The sequence below is a fragment of the Ptychodera flava genome, chromosome 8, assembly GCF_041260155.1.
Source record: "Ptychodera flava strain L36383 chromosome 8, AS_Pfla_20210202, whole genome shotgun sequence".
Taxonomy (NCBI): domain Eukaryota; kingdom Metazoa; phylum Hemichordata; class Enteropneusta; family Ptychoderidae; genus Ptychodera; species Ptychodera flava.
The window spans coordinates 37969265-37985282 of NC_091935.1; the positions used below are offsets into that span (position 1 = coordinate 37969265).

At 40.0% G+C, this 16018-nt stretch overlaps 1 protein-coding gene across 2 annotated transcripts in view; it reads right to left on the reverse strand.

Moving 5' to 3' along the window:
• LOC139139262 (uncharacterized) overlaps nucleotides 1–16018 on the reverse strand; it is an 85431-nt gene that overhangs the window by 64522 nt on the left and 4891 nt on the right. Inside the window, exon 1 of one of the 2 annotated variants that reach the window (XM_070708108.1) lies at nucleotides 12246–12449. The exons of the other annotated variant lie outside the window; for it this stretch is intronic. The gene's annotated coding sequence lies outside the window, so the exon portion shown is untranslated. Of the gene's footprint in view, nucleotides 1–12245; nucleotides 12450–16018 lie in introns of those variants that run through there. 2 annotated transcript variants of the gene reach the window in all.

The following is a 16018-nucleotide window of genomic DNA, read 5'->3' on the forward strand; positions in this document are numbered from 1 at the left end:
AGACGCATCGTAGCGTCGCATAACTCTCACGTGTTGGACTGCAGGCGTAGCTGATGTATTCAAAAACAAATTACTTGATTCTTATGGATATAAAACTTAAGATTGTCATGGTGAAAAATGGAAATCGTTTCAAAGCTGATAAACAACAGACGCAGGGATTAAGCATACTGTGAAATACATTGGTGTGTTCACCTTTTGAAATTAAAGCTGAGGAACGCTGTAATGATGGCTCGATCAGAGACAATAGATGGGGATGGCTCGAGGACTGGCCAGGTTTTCCTTCAGCGTTGCGTACGAAACCTTTGAACATCAAAACATCCGCAAAACCAACTGTTACCAAATTACAGAACATGTGTTACCGACCGTTCCGTAAAATCAAGAAAAATCCTCGCGTTGACAGTTTGGTTACCCACGAAGCGTGCCCACCGATGGTAGACCATGATCACCGAAGCCATAGCAACGGCCCGCAGTAATCGCACGATCATCTCTGAATGAGACGGTGTTACCATATGAAATATTTGCCGCCAGAGAGAGAGAGAGAGAGAGAGAGAGAGAGAGAGAGAGAGAGAGAGAGAGAGAGAGAGAGAGAGAGAGAGATTGTAATAATCACATGATCGAACTAAAACCAACAAGACAGCTAATGTTGTTTACATGCAGCAAGATGACAAGCAGCAGTCACTTGAAAAATTAACAATTCAGAATTTTTGGGCGTGCTTGCATGACATCATGGAGATGTTACCGTTTTCCTTTGTTTGTAGCGCACTTGCATGTATTTATTTATTTATTATTTATTTATTTATTTATTTACTTTAATGCAAGTATTTAACAACAAGATAGACGTGGTTCGTCTAGATCGACCAATGCGAACTCGAGATGCACTCTCTTTCATTTTTACGTTGATTTAATCTAGATCTCTGTAGTCGATGAGCGTTTTTGAAAGCTGGCATTTCATACACACAGATTGCCTTTATTTAGCATGAACCCATGCAGCGCCGTCGCAACACGGTCAGACTCCTGTGGGAGTACATATGCGACTACTTAAAACGGATTGGAAGCGAAGAAAGTCGCGTATGGCTCCTGGAATTCCTGCTCCCGTACTCTTTTTTTGGTTCCATTTTAGGGTATACATGCGTGGAAATACTCGCACATATACTCCCACGTCACACGACTCAAAGAGGAGGATTTGGCGACTATCGATGACTCGATCTCGCTCCGAAACATCGAAAAGTAACAGCTTTTGCTTAATCTCATTGTAATTCATGAACCCTAAAGTTTTTAGGCGATGAGAGGCGAAAGATGAAAAATGGGCGTATCAAATCACTGTGACGGCTGTGCAACATTCTAATCCTTACCAAGCTCTCGTCAGCTGTGTTTAATTTCTAGGCTGTGAAGGCACACTTTCAAAAAGCGAATTATTTTATGTTTCAAACCAGCCCGACTTACTCAAATAATGTCGTAGATAGTAACTTAAGTGAATTTTGACCTGTGCGAGTTATTTGCGTAAGAATTTTGGCACAACACGATCAATCAGTACGTGGCCCTTGGTCCTCAAAGTGAGCGATTGACTTCAGGGTATGTCATTTTTAGCTCACTTCTCTATATAAACTCGTTTCGTGCTTGATCTCTCGCGGAAGCTATCTAAAACTTGTTACACAGAAACTTTGGAAACTTGTATAAGGAAGCAATCGCATTGTTTATCAGCACTTGATTTTGATTTATTGAAGAGACCCAGTCATAAACAGTAAGAACCGAGAGATACTAAAAAGACAAAACTTAGTAAACGCCATATTAATCGTTTGATTGAAAAGTTCTCCGTGGATCAATACTTACGAAACTAGGCTTGCGGAAGTTCCGGAATTCAAGAAAGATAAACTATTTTCTCCCAGAACATTGTTGTCATTTGCCTTCAACGAATCAGACAAGATGCCATTCTTTCAGCGTGAAAATCATGATGACCATAGACGTGCAGACTGCTGGAGGATAAGACTTTGAATAGCACCACCGTTGTACATGCATCGCCGCAAAGTGCATCAAGGCATACTTAACAAAGTGATAACGTGTTGCCTAATGTTCCGAAGACCCCCAACCTGGGGGACACCCGGCTAAGAGACCGCAATACCACCAAAACAGCGATTGAAAATCCCTATCGAATCGCGGAGGCGCAATACATGCTAAGGGAGCGTTCAATTATCATAGCCGAGGATGGCCCGGCAAATTCTTCTTGTGCCTTTGTCACCATCAGTAAAACCCCCTACCAAAGAAAAAGAATGATGACTCCTTTAGAAGATGACAAAAAATTATGAGCAAGGCACTCGCCATTGCTAAAGTGCATCTTTGTTGACGTTGTCGATATTTTTGATGCGACAATCTATTGTTTCTCTACTGTCCATGATTGAGATAAGCAACATTTGACCCGGCATCAGCACATACCGCTGGTGTATGTACAATGTCTCAAAAATTTCTCAAAAGTCTCTTCATCTTGAGCTGCTGCTAATTTCATTTAAATGCAGTCTCATTATCATTTCCACCAGGGTATATCTCTGCAGGGCTCGAAACAATTCTTTGCCAACACCATGTGTGAGGTCAGGCCTTGCATCAACACGCACCTGCAACCAGGCTATTTCACAATGATCGGATAATACTATTTTAATAATGTATTCAGGTCGCGTCATTTTCATGTTTGGTACACAGACGAGAGTCCTATGATTTAGGTAACTTTACAACAAAATGTACAAAGTGGGATGAATTTTCCATGTCAAAATGACCGCAAACGGGAATGATTTGGCATATTCAGGTTGAGATGATGATTTCTCCTCTATTATTTTCGAAATTGAACAGTAAGGACAACAGTTGGGCAACCCACCATCACCATGGTAACGTGATCACGCATAGTGAAGCATGCACCAGGATCTTTTAAGCCTTTGCTCTGGCTCCGATAATCGCTAGCACTGATTTCACAGCTTTCAACTTATGTGCAATCTTCTCTCTGTTTCCCTGCTCCCCTGCACACCCCCTCAGTACACAACATGTAATTGCTCCAATCCTCCCAGAGTGATAGCTAGGTCTCGGGTGATGCTAGAGGGACAATGCTCATCTGTTAATAATTGTAAAAAAAAACCCCAGCATTTCAGCAGCTTGGTAGCCGTTTGGCGAATGAATCCCTGTTTCTCTAAGGTCTAAAGCCACACAATATTTAATGATCACGACAGACGTGAGCGAAATATCTCCGACCTACTCCTTTACGAATCTCGACACCCATGCAGTAAAAGTTCTCTCTGTGTGGAACGCTCTTTCGTCAGAGATAGATCATTGGGGATCTGATTGATCATTGGGTCAACCGTTAGAAAAGACATTCTTTCCCGTATTAGATGCACTCGATGGTGTCAAGTACAGGCCAAGAATGAACATATAAAATTTTGCACAAAAGTATATAGTGATAACAGGGGGATGAAAGTTATGCAAGATTCAAATTCTGACTTGGAAAACGACGCTTTGAAAACGGAAATTAACTCGTCTCCTGTGTGAGTAAAAGTTGACTCATATGGATTTTCCATTCAAAGATTTGAAGCAGGCATTCTCTGTAGTCGAGAATTACACGAATAATCATGGTCGGGGCAGTGACTCACGCTAAAGACTAATTGATCGGCGTGAGAGAGAGAGAGAGAGAGAGAGAGAGAGAGAGAGAGAGAGAGAGAGAGAGAGAGAGAGAGAGAGAGAGAGAGAGAGAGAGAGAGAGAGAGAGAGAGAGAACGAACAAGGTTTTAAGTGATTCAGTCAATGGCGGTCCTGAGTACTGGTTGGAGTGATATGAATGCAAAGTGAATTTTCCAACAATCATGAAAGACTATATATTGCGTCATTTGCCTAGAGAATATTTTGTTTCAAACTCTGTGAAATGTTATCGACTCGTAAAACGATTAGGGAATAGATGACGAAGTTGTGTGTTTCGATGACTCTACTTATACGCCACACATTTCTACAGCCTCTTTTGACGTCTAATGCGATGGTGTGCTAAAGTGCCAGCTTTACCGTTAACAAATGCAACATTTGCCTGGACCACATTACATTACATTTCATTACATTACATTACATTGCATTACATTACATTACATTACATTACATTACATTACATTACATTACATTACATTACTTTACATTACATCACATTACTTTACATTACGTTATATTCCATTACATTATTTAATCTTCTAGTCACGATTGTTTTTTTAAAAGAGAGTTCTTGGTATGTTTTTTCACTCATAGATGCGTTGAACAGACATCATTTGTTATTTGTACATTACTTTACATTACATAACATTACATTACATTACATTACATAACATTACATTACAGAATGGTGCTTTATTTAATACTGCACTCTCGATTTTTTTAAGTAAAAGAGTGTTCTGGGTATGTTTTTCGTTCATCGCTAACACATCGCTTAAACAGACATGATTTACAACATTCTGAATGAAACTAATGATATAAGCTCGCAGGCCATATCCGATTAACCAAATCAGCCCCAGCGCTTTTTTCTCTGCATGACAATAATTAAGTTGGACGCGTCACTATGTCTTCGATGACCTCATTTGACAAAACGGGTTGTCAATTTCGACAGCGGAAGGAAATCTGTGTATTCTTATAAAATGAATTATCTCTGAAAATTATACATTTCGGGACTTTATTGACGGTCTTTTCGTCGGCATTTGATGTTTTTAGTGTAGTTTTATTTGTTGTGTATACGCAAAGTAACATGTATTTTGGAATTTGATATTGGATCTTTTGTCCCGATAAGTTCCACGAGGACTGTTGCACAGAACATGGAAAAAGTTATTATTAGGGATCAAATTTAAAGTCTATTTCGATAATCCGAAATTTATGTTAGGTCGTCACATGTATGGGAAAATACGAAGGCGATTTGGCCTCGTGGCTGGTAACCCCTTTTGCATGATAGAATTACTCAAACCTAACAAAGTGTGTCATTTGCAAGGCGGATCGTCAGCTAGCGTCACTGATTAGCAACTATAGTCGCATTTTACATTTTTTCATCGAGGAAGAAAGGGACAACACAAACTGATGACGTAAACGGGGAGAAAGCTGTGCTATATGACGTACAGGCATTTTTGTATCAGATGTAAGTGTTCGATACAAGGGGATTTGATCAATAGTAGTGTTAGTGAAATTCTGTAACTGAATTATGACCTATTCGTCAAACCTGTCACATTAAAATGAGGCAAACCTGTTGCAAGGCGATGCTAATATTGATTGCGGTTTAATTTTCCAAACCACTGCCGTCTCAATAATCTTAAATTTGATGCATAGTCTAGCTGCACATGTAATATTGTCCTTGAAAGAATGGGGTCCGTCTCGTCTCGATCTATTCGAATACCGGCTACAAGTTCAGTGAAACAATAGTCCGAAAGATGAAACTTGTGGCCCATTGTGGCGATTGCTTTCCTCGTGTCGATTTCAACCATAAGACGGAGTAGGCCAAGAGAGTAATGTGCAATAAGCAACCTGACCTACCCTAATTTAAACCTGTCGATCTGCGTGGTAGGTCTTCCAAAATGGGCGAAATGATGGCAAGTTCAGACCAGACTCTTAGGTCAGAGGAACTATCAAAAGAACCCGTCAAATGTAATGGAGCAGTCTGGGAGAAGTTTCCGGCCTGTGCAATGAAAAGGAACGCACTATTTTTATAGTGTTTGCTGAACAGTCCTCAGTTTTTTGTGGTGAAACACAGAAAGGAACCACATATACTTGGCTTGCTGTAAGGTTTCCTTTTCACCAGGATTTCAAGGTTTTATGCCGAGTACTTGATTCAGGACCAACTGCAAAAAGAAGCCGTAAAAAGTTGACCATGCTGTTGCCATGGTAACCGTGTCCCCTCGGTCAATGAACGTGCATTCAGCTTGACGTTCACATGAAGTGAGCTAAGCAATGTCAAGGTTACTTGTAAGTGACAAGTCGAAGAACTCGACCGCATTGTATGGAAATTTTTAGATAGTGAACCGAGACCTTCCAGTTATGTACTGTTGTTCCAGGGCATTGTAATACTACAGGCCCTAGAAGTCTATGGTCATACCATGCTTCGTGAGTGCTGTATGCACCGAGACTGGGTCATTCAATGATTTATAGGCTTTAAGTTGGGACTAGCGATTTGCTTGGCATGCGTGTTTTTGTCTGACCATTGGATGATCGTTATACACGAGAGAGAGAGAGAGAGAGAGAGAGAGAGAGAGAGAGAGAGAGAGAGAGACAGAGAGAGACAGAGAGCCCTAGTCCTCTACAAATTACCACCGAAATATACAACACGGGACCATAAAAGTTTTCGATGGATGGTTTAAATAGCGGTATATCTGCGGAAACTTTAAGAAAGAAGCGGGCATTCGGGGGGTAATATTTACTTCTGCAAACAGTATGAATAAAATGATAATATTATCTATAGATTTGCGCCGATGTCAAAGGCTAAAACGCTTCCACTTTGCTCTAAACTTATGACTATCCCCACCTCACCAACTGGCTTTTGAACGTTATTAGTTGTTTTGTTATTACTTACCTCGATCAGTAGTATTAACAATTTTGGTTGTATACATTTTGACTGCCAAACATTTTATTCTTTGCGGAATGCAGTCTGATTGTCTTAGCTTGTCTGACATTCGCTTCCACCAATCTGGTCGTCTGGATTTGACGTAGCAAATCGACCTGGACTCATCAATCACTGATGAATATTTCATGGCCACCTAAGGCTTCGCGTTCAAGCTGTCGTGAGGAATATGACTGGTTATCTGAACGCTCAATACGACTGGTGACTCGACCTTGAACTTGGCGAAAATTTATGAAAGCAAGGACCTGCCCAGTCAACATTGTCCCTGTCTGCTGCTTATGTGAAACTAAATGACTGTTTCAATGTTATCGTATAAGAGATCTGAGCACACAACTGATTATAGTGGCCAGGCTTTGGCAACCTAGGTTGTTTCAAGCATAAAAGTGCGCTTTAGCAAAGGGGCTAGACACTATTGCAAGGTCAAAGTCGTGACAAATCAACCAAGCAAAAATGGTACTTTGATCGTGCCGCCTTTTCTTCAGCGCATTCCAATTCTTGCGGCTTAGAGCGATTCTTCTGGTCTCTTTTGTTCAAAGAAATGCGACCTCCCGTCAACAGTTACCGTGTGAAAGGTGCCGTGTACTTCAAACAGCTGAAAAAATAATTTTGAACTCGTCAGAACTGTCCGAAGTCGAGCCATGGTCGCTGCACATTTGCAAACTTATCGTGCATGACCTCAGTCGTTTTATTCAGCTTCGTTCGATCAACTCTCGTAAATCAGCGTAAATGTGCCAAAATGGAATTACAACGACAAGGCAACAGTTGTCAGACGCAGATGCGACATCTTGACCCGGGTCACAGATCGATAAAGACATACACATACATTTATACATACACTATGTAAGAAATGCATACACGAGGCCCGGGACACACGAAGGTAGCGAAAGGAAAGCCAGTAAAAGTGCCCTTGTACTTGTCCGGGGTCATTGCTCTAGCGTCATTAAATGTTTACTTGTATACGATAACAACAAACCGTGTGCACGACGACGATAGGTGGACTACTGGACTACAAACCTCCTTATGCACGTTTGTCGGTCGATTGATATTCTGTATTTCATTCGACAAGAAAATCTCTTGTCGTCAATTGGCATTGCATGCCAGCGCCCTCTACGCCTAAAACGGAGCGCTAATGCAGGCGTTGTAAAATTCGCTAATTACGACGCGGACGAGGACGACGATGACGATGATGACGATGATGATGGTGATGATGAAATGAGACAGACAGACAAACAAAGACAGAGACAGAGAGACAGAGGAGGTTTTCGAGGACAGTAAACAAAGCTGATTGTCGCAAATGTCGCAAAGTCGTCCGTTTAATAATAGTAGCAAGTTTTTTCCCATACGAGAGTATAAGTAAAAGAATGACTGGTAATTTTTTATCGTCAGCGGCTGCTGAAATTCCATTTTTCCGCCGAATAGGCAACATGGAAATAAAATCCCTAGCGGGCGGCCATCGAGAGTGAATCGGTTGTAACTAGGATTTTGCCGTTAGGAAGGGTGTACTCTATAAATCAAGGGCAGCGATGAGCTTCTGTAAAGACTTGAGGGCCCTCGTGGAGATTTCCCGTTCGGAGGAAGGGGAGAAGGGAAACCTAACAGGAAAGGGGCAAAATCCGCCGAATAGTACATGTACATAGAGCATCTAAAGGTTACAATTAAATGAAACAGTCTGGTCAGCTATACCCGTGCTCAAGAGCATTATCTGATTCGATCAAAAACAACACACCGCCTACGTACTATCAGAGCCACAGGTGCTCAACTTGAAATCATTATAACTTTCGCCAAACCGTATTATCTTGTCATTGATCGACAGTAAATTAATTTCCATCATAGCTTCATTATCTATTGTATCTCAATAGCTTTGTGGGTTTTTTATTTCTCGTGCCGTCGATTTATTGCTCACATGAGCCAGTGACTATACCATGAAAGCTGTGACATTGATCATACACATATTATCACTCACTTTCTCAAGAAACAAAGGCTTGCACACTTTGTGGCGCGCAAGCCTTCGATCAAAATGTGCAACATCAAAGCCGCAGAGCCAGATTGCGCCTCGGGGACAGACATTTGGATTCTCAAACTTTTAAAGTTATTTTTTAGTTTTCTACTTCTGGGTACTCATTTTGAAGCACTTGGAGTAAGTAACCTTTTCATTGTCTTAGTGGGGTAAAATTTTGGGTTTTTTTTGTTTTGAACAGTGAGAAATCTCAAGGAAAATCATGAGAGTAAATTTGAGGAGCACGGTTACACAAATTAATTCGAAATTTTATTCCGCTAATTTTTCTCGTGCGCGGCAGGCTTAAGAGCCATAGCATTGGAATAAATCTTGTCCTTTCATTTTCTGTATCTCATATTACTTAATGACAAATTTCTTCCTTCAAATAGGCAGAAATCTAAGTGAAGTAGCATTGCCTGTAACTTTAGCGGTAAATTTCTTTAACGTTCCTCTGCAAACGACTGTCGAAGATGAGACACAAATGGGTGACCGACTGAGAAATGATGTTGGCTTCTAAAATCAACAGTGGAACTATTTTTTTTTAAGTTGTCGAGCAGGCATTTTCTTTCTGTATCAAGTCTGCCATCTGCAATTTTACAGTGGGATATGTCTATGTTCATCGATGATATGCTAACACTTTCAAAATGCTGGCAACTGCGATGTGCAAAACCAGTGTTCGTGAAGTGGGTGCGACGAACACAGTTCCATGTTACTCTGCGCGCGGTCACCGTGTATTATGGGAGACAGGCAGTTCCGTACGTCCAATCTGTTCAATCTGTTGTCTGGGATTCTCGTTTGAAGTCAGCAGCTCGCATGGGTTTTTTCACTTTAATATATGTGTCTGACAATCATAATTTACGAAATACTTTGGTGAGTCAAGGGGGACAGTCAGACTTTTTTCATATTCTTGCAAATGCTTAAGCGCTTGTTTTATGAAACGAAAAATTTTCTTTCGCGTCTATGCGAAACTCTGTAAGAGAGCTTCGTCACGTACGTGTTTGGTTGAGATACTGATCGATCAACATACACAAACCCGGATGTAGCATACATGTGAGGCCCACCACAAATATTTTTGGTTACGTAACTTAGCGAGAGTAGAACTCCGCCTATGTCTACATACGAAAAACCCACTGATATCGACTCAATATCGACTCGATAATACCTATAACGTTCGATAATATATTCATTGCTTTTGTTCTGTAAAACATGTACATGGGCTGTTCTTTTGCCTATAAGTGTGTCGAAGTGCAAGGTATCAAACTTAAGGCGACGCAAAATATTGTGTACAGAGCGCACTGTCATCGGTGACAGTTGAATTCCAGTCCGTGGATATTAAACGGATGCACACTGTTGACAAAATACATACTGGAAATTTCCACAAGAAACCGTATTCTACGAATAAGAACAGAAAACAATTCTAGAAATACATTCAAGTATTTCACGCCTCAAAAATGGAAAACTTTACCTTTGTTCGAACTTTTCCGCAATGAAATGTGCAAATTTTAGTAGTAGAGAAACAAATTACCGAAAATCGCCGCCACCCCTGTGTTGTCTCTCTGGGGAGGGGGAATAAAATTCCCGATTTTCATAAGCCCTTGATATCTTTATTTACGCCATTCGCTTCAAAATAAGCACCCACAAATGGTAGGTCAAAGGAATATTGAGAAAGTTTGAGAGTCCGTTCTTTTGCCTTAAAAATATACAGTTAATGGAGCAACTCTAAACACCATGCAATACCCATACGCCATGTATACACTCGATCCGAAATTAATAGAAAATACAGCCTCAACAAGTAGAGGTCCTCTCTTTCCGCACCGAGGGCAGGAGTGTCATAGCTTCAACTCGTGGGTCTCCAACGATTGAAATATGGCAACCAGGAGAACCATGGAGCTTGCGAAAGGAATTTCAAGGAAACATACGCGGACAAGCATGTGTCGTCATGAGAGACATATGTTATGTATGATGATTGTCTCACGGGTTGATTTATACTATCTCGGTGTTTCCATACCAACTGTAGCGCACATTGCCATTACTTAATTAGGCCATTCCATGACAGTTGACAAATTTTAAATATGTAAACTCTCATAAAATTGCTTCACTAAAACCACTTTGGAATAATTGCATAGCAATTAAAGGTAAAAAAACACTACTTATTTACCTTTTTTGTAGGTTTTAGATCATAGAGTCATATGTAAACATTAATGTAAACCTTTTATTGTGCTGTAAACAATGTCTAGTCCGCAAAAATGAAATTAGTTTAGCATATTAACGTAATAATAACAAGTAAACTCATTATGAAAATTGCATGTAACAAGCATTCAATTTGTTATACTTTTCCAGCACGAAGTGATACATTCGCTCAGTTACTTCCAGATTAAATAATGTAACAGACTTCCCGCAAGATGGAAATCATGCCGTCATTCGTTGAGTTACAAACCTATCAATATTCTTATTTTGTTGCCTCTCCATCAGCCTTCCGTTTTCCGCCCCTCTCCTCTTTTTACCTTTTCTGACAGTCTCTGTCTCTCTGTCTCTCTCCCTTCTCTCTACATCAGTCTCTGTCTACCTGTCTCTGTCATTCTGCCTATCCCCCTATCCCTTTGTCTATCTCTCTTTCTCTGTCTTCGTCTTTCAGTTTGTCTGTCCGTCTGGCCCACTCCGTCTCTCTCTCTGTCTCTGTCTGTCTCTCTCCCTCTCTACCTCTCTCTCTTTCTCTCTCTCTCTCAGTTGTTCTGAGGGTTCAATATCTAGAAACACGTCTTTAGTCTGTTCTCAGCAACACTGATAACAACATTTTTTAACAATAGTGGCTTTTGTGTTAATTATTATTCGCTGAAGGCAAGCGAACAATGTTGCTATGAGGAGAACTTGACGACAGAAAAAGTATCTAGTAAAACAGAACTCAAACATTTTGATAGAGCATGATAATTCATCAGAAGCTTGTTAAGAGTGGAAATCGACATGTGCACGTCAGAGAGTTTCAATTAACATTCTATACAGGTGGTTTGATTGCATAGAATACAAGCTTATTGTGAGCAGTACAATCGCTAGTCCTTTATATGTCGTGTGTATATTGTGACGGCTTTATCAAAACCATCATATAATCAATGGGTAAATTTTATACACACTGTCAGAAAAAACTCGCTTCACTAACTTTAACACAGACAGAGTGTTAGCACCAAGATGATAAGTTCTCAACTGCATTACGCATCTTCTTCACCTCGGAGAATTTTAAGTATTATCTCCATCTTTTTCTGGCAACCCAAAGTAATAATCGAAGGTGTCAATTAGCCAATTTTCTTACATCACTGCTGTTTCTGTTTTTCTGGCGCTTGATCGCTAAGGGAATTGCGAGTCCGTGTTTGAGACCACAGTCCCTCCATCCCAAATAATTAGACAAACCGTGGACTACAGATGAAAAACACAGAATGGCATCCTTTCTCGTAATGCGAAAGGTGTTTTTTAATCTTTTGTCATAAACCTGCGTGGCGTCAGTATTGTTATGGTCCAAATCAAGTGGAATTACGCGGGATTTATAGCGTCCGAGGACGCTAATGTATCGAGATTGTTAAATATTAATTTTCGCGTCAATTTTTAAGATTATTATACTTTGGTGACAGTTAAGACAAGTTAAGTACTTACAACTTTATCGGGCGAGAAGTTCTTCGAGGTGTGGTACCGGGTTTTGCGGTACGCGACGGGGAACCAAACCCGACACTCAGGTATACCAATACTGGTGTGTTGCCGTTCAGTTAGAACTCTGTAGGAAAAAGCGGTACACGATGTCGATGGATTGGTGGTCTGACTGGCTCGCTCCAACGGACACTGAGAACACTACTGCGCTGCCACTCTCATTTAATTTCCATACGTTCATAAGGATTGATAATTACACTCTTGAGACACACTTCAAAAGCATCCATATACGTGACATGTCACTGTCGCTTTGTGGCAACGTCGTGCCAGGGCAGAAACAATTTTGTAATTAATAGCTAATTTACTGATTGAAAGCAAGCCAGTCATGATTAATTTTTACGCTAAGCGGTGACAGGGACACTCGGACCATGGGCATTTTCGCTTGACTACCACAGAGGGTGTTACTGTTATGAAAGAAACTTCGATGGCAGTTATAAATCTTATCACGGCTCCGTAATATTAAGAGGAGTTAAATTATTCTGTAACCTTCAACGTCATTACCATGCGAGTTTTCAAATTGCGAGTAGCATGCGCCTCGGGGACAGATATCAGGACTCTTAAATTTTTAAAATTATTTTCTGATCTATCTCTTGTTGGGGTTCATGTTAAAGCTCACGGAGTAAGAAAAAAAATTCACTGTCTTGGTTTTCGCAAAATTAAATATTTTATTTTTCCCCATGGAGTTAACACGGTGATGGCAGCCATTTTGAATTTCAAATATCGGTGAACATTAGGTCATTTTAATTCTCGATTTGGTTTGACAATGGTTGAAAGTTTCATTGGGATAAGTTTGGGCAAAAGTTTATGTCTTTTTAACTTGTACTACCTTGCAAGTGCAGTCGATTTTAATCAAACATAGTTTCATATTCAGTTTCCAAAAGCCATGTTGAAATGCCTGACGTTGAACTCGTCAACACAAACTTGATGTTTGCCGTGCCCAGAATTATATTACAATGTAATCGGAGTCCCGATAAAAATTCATTAGTCAACAGGAGGAGGCACCTTGGGGTAGCGGACTCACTATCAGAGGGTAGTGAGTTCGAGACCCTGGAGGTCCAGAGTAATGGACTCACTGTCAGAGGACGGTGAGTTGGAGACGCCAGTGCGGTGTTGTGCCCCTCAACAAGGCATTTTACTCCTCAATGCTACATTGGATATTGGGTTAATGGTTCCACATCCTGTAATTGGGTTCGCCTCTTGGGATGAGTAGTAAAATAAAATACAAAACCCAGTAATATTGGATATTGTGAACACTAGGAAAAGTTAATTCTAAGTATTCGGACATGCTATAGGGAAAGGAATATGGGAATCTACTTGATTTCTCGAATAAAAGCAATGAAAATATTATCAAAAGTGACAAGTGTTTACAGTTATCGTCCAAATTGTATCAACCTTTTCTGGCATGTACAAGTTCGCCTGTTCTCATTAATCCTAAATTTAATTAATGCGATTGGTATTATTGTGATCCTGATGGGTCTACTAACGTAAATCTTTTAACACAGAAGACGTTTTCAAGCTGTCGAGACAAAACTCAAACGATACACAAATGAAGAAATGTGTCCTGGATCCCATCAGTTGATTTTTTGGTTACTTTCACAGATATTGAACTCTTACTAAGTACCATATTCACGATGGCTCGACGCCATATTTCATCTGGGCACATTTCCCCATCTGTAACTCCCCCCTCTCATGAATCGTTATCTTGTTTGAGTCTTGTCCTTTAACAAGTATGATTTTTTCCCAACAAACTGGTGATCATCGCCTGTCCTCTACCCGAAAAACAAATCGCCCTCTTTCAGGACAAGCGTCCCATCCTTCACAAATGGAAACAAAAAAATTCGCGGACTTCACGAAAACTCAACCAAAACAACCAAAAATACCTCACACACTCTATGAGGGCAAACCTCAAACTCCGCTAGTATACTAAAAACCGACAAGGTCTACAAACTGCATAATTAAAGGAAACAAAATTGAAGCGACTCTCAGCTTCATGAACGGAACAAAGAATAAACCGGTTCTGAAAACTCAATAAACAGAAAAAAATACACAGCATACTCCGTGAACGGACGCGGCATGACTTATGATTGAAATCCAATGTGACAGAAGATACATTTGGAAGTGTAACGTATTGATGAGCCAGGTCTCTTTCAGAAGAGTAACCTAAATACATCACACAGATCAACATAAATGGCGCGAACCGATTTAAACGGCCAATGCATAGTAGGTGACATTTTCTTATCTTCTTCCCTCCACAGCTAGAAAAAATACACATGCACTGGTCTTGTAAGTCTAAAGTACTGTGTGTCAAGTAATTGTTGACAAAAAAGAAATGCTGTCCGGACGAAAAAATTAAAGTCAACGGTTCAATGATAATATTGGTTGTTACGCGCCGCATACAAGTTGGACATACCCTGACATTTTGACACGGTTTAGGATTCGAATCAGATCTCTAATAGATAATACAATTATGAAAAGTACATGAAAAGTGACACATATTTTACAAAAATTAGCTATGCTACCTGTCATTGTGTATTGTGCTCTGTGTATAGCATCAAGGTAAACAACACTATTAGTATGTAACGTTTGCCGAAATTAACACAGTAGACGTGAGTCAGGGCACGGTAACGCTCAACTGAAAACTTTTAGTTTAGCCATGCGTATGGAAAGACAGAAGTATGTACATTCCAAATGTTTCCTAGCGGAAAATTAGTCAAGTGACATATTGTCGTTAATGTCTTAATTTCTAATTTCAGATATTAATCTCCAAGTCATATGAACTAAGGAAAATTAATGACAGCAAAGTAAGTGACTCGTTCATCATTTAATATGCATTATGCATACCCCATCTCGTCTCTCGCATGTGATATAGATCGGGTACTCGGAAAGGGCTCGTCCGATTTTTTTTTCAATATGAGTAAGAACATGACTTCAGGTTAGCATAATTCGAGGTGAAACACAGTGAAATATGTATTTCATTGCATCATTTCGGGTTTTTTGACATTTTTGCGAAATGCCTATGGCAGATATGACAATTTAATTAGTTCTGTCGATGAACGTTCACGGTGATTACACATCGGAGAAAAAGTGGACCAATTGTCAGTCTACTGGTGTGAAATGTTAAGGAAGTAAGCGACTCGAAAGTGAAATACTTAAACTTTTTTGCAAACTTCCCCAAAGAAACCTTCGACAACTTTCTTTAACAATCAAGCATAAAATCCAGGGTAACCAATGCACATGTTGATACCAGACAAACAGATTACCTTGAATTTATCGACATTTGAAATTCAAAACGGCCGCCATCCCTGTGTGAACTCTAAAGAAAAAATAAATTTTCGATTCTTTTCACTAAAATAAGACGGTAATTTATTCCAAGAGCTTCAAAATGAGCCCACAAAAGTGGTAGAACTGGAAAACGGTAATAAAAAATTGGAAGTCCAAATATCTGTCCCCGAGGCGCATTCTACCGTAATGCTGAGGCATGGCCTGCGTATTTGTGTTTGGTGTTGGTTTTTAATGAAGTGATCAACTGCTTGTGGTTTGCTTCATCAACATAATGTATGACTACCATATAAATGTGTGTCTGTGTGACCAAGTGTTATATAGTCTTCAAATTAATTGAAAACAACTGCTCCCCCCATCTTACATTGAACATTTCTCTCCGTTACAACAAATGTTTTTCTTGGAATTGTATTTCCACAATCTGTGGATCTAGATAGGCTTGT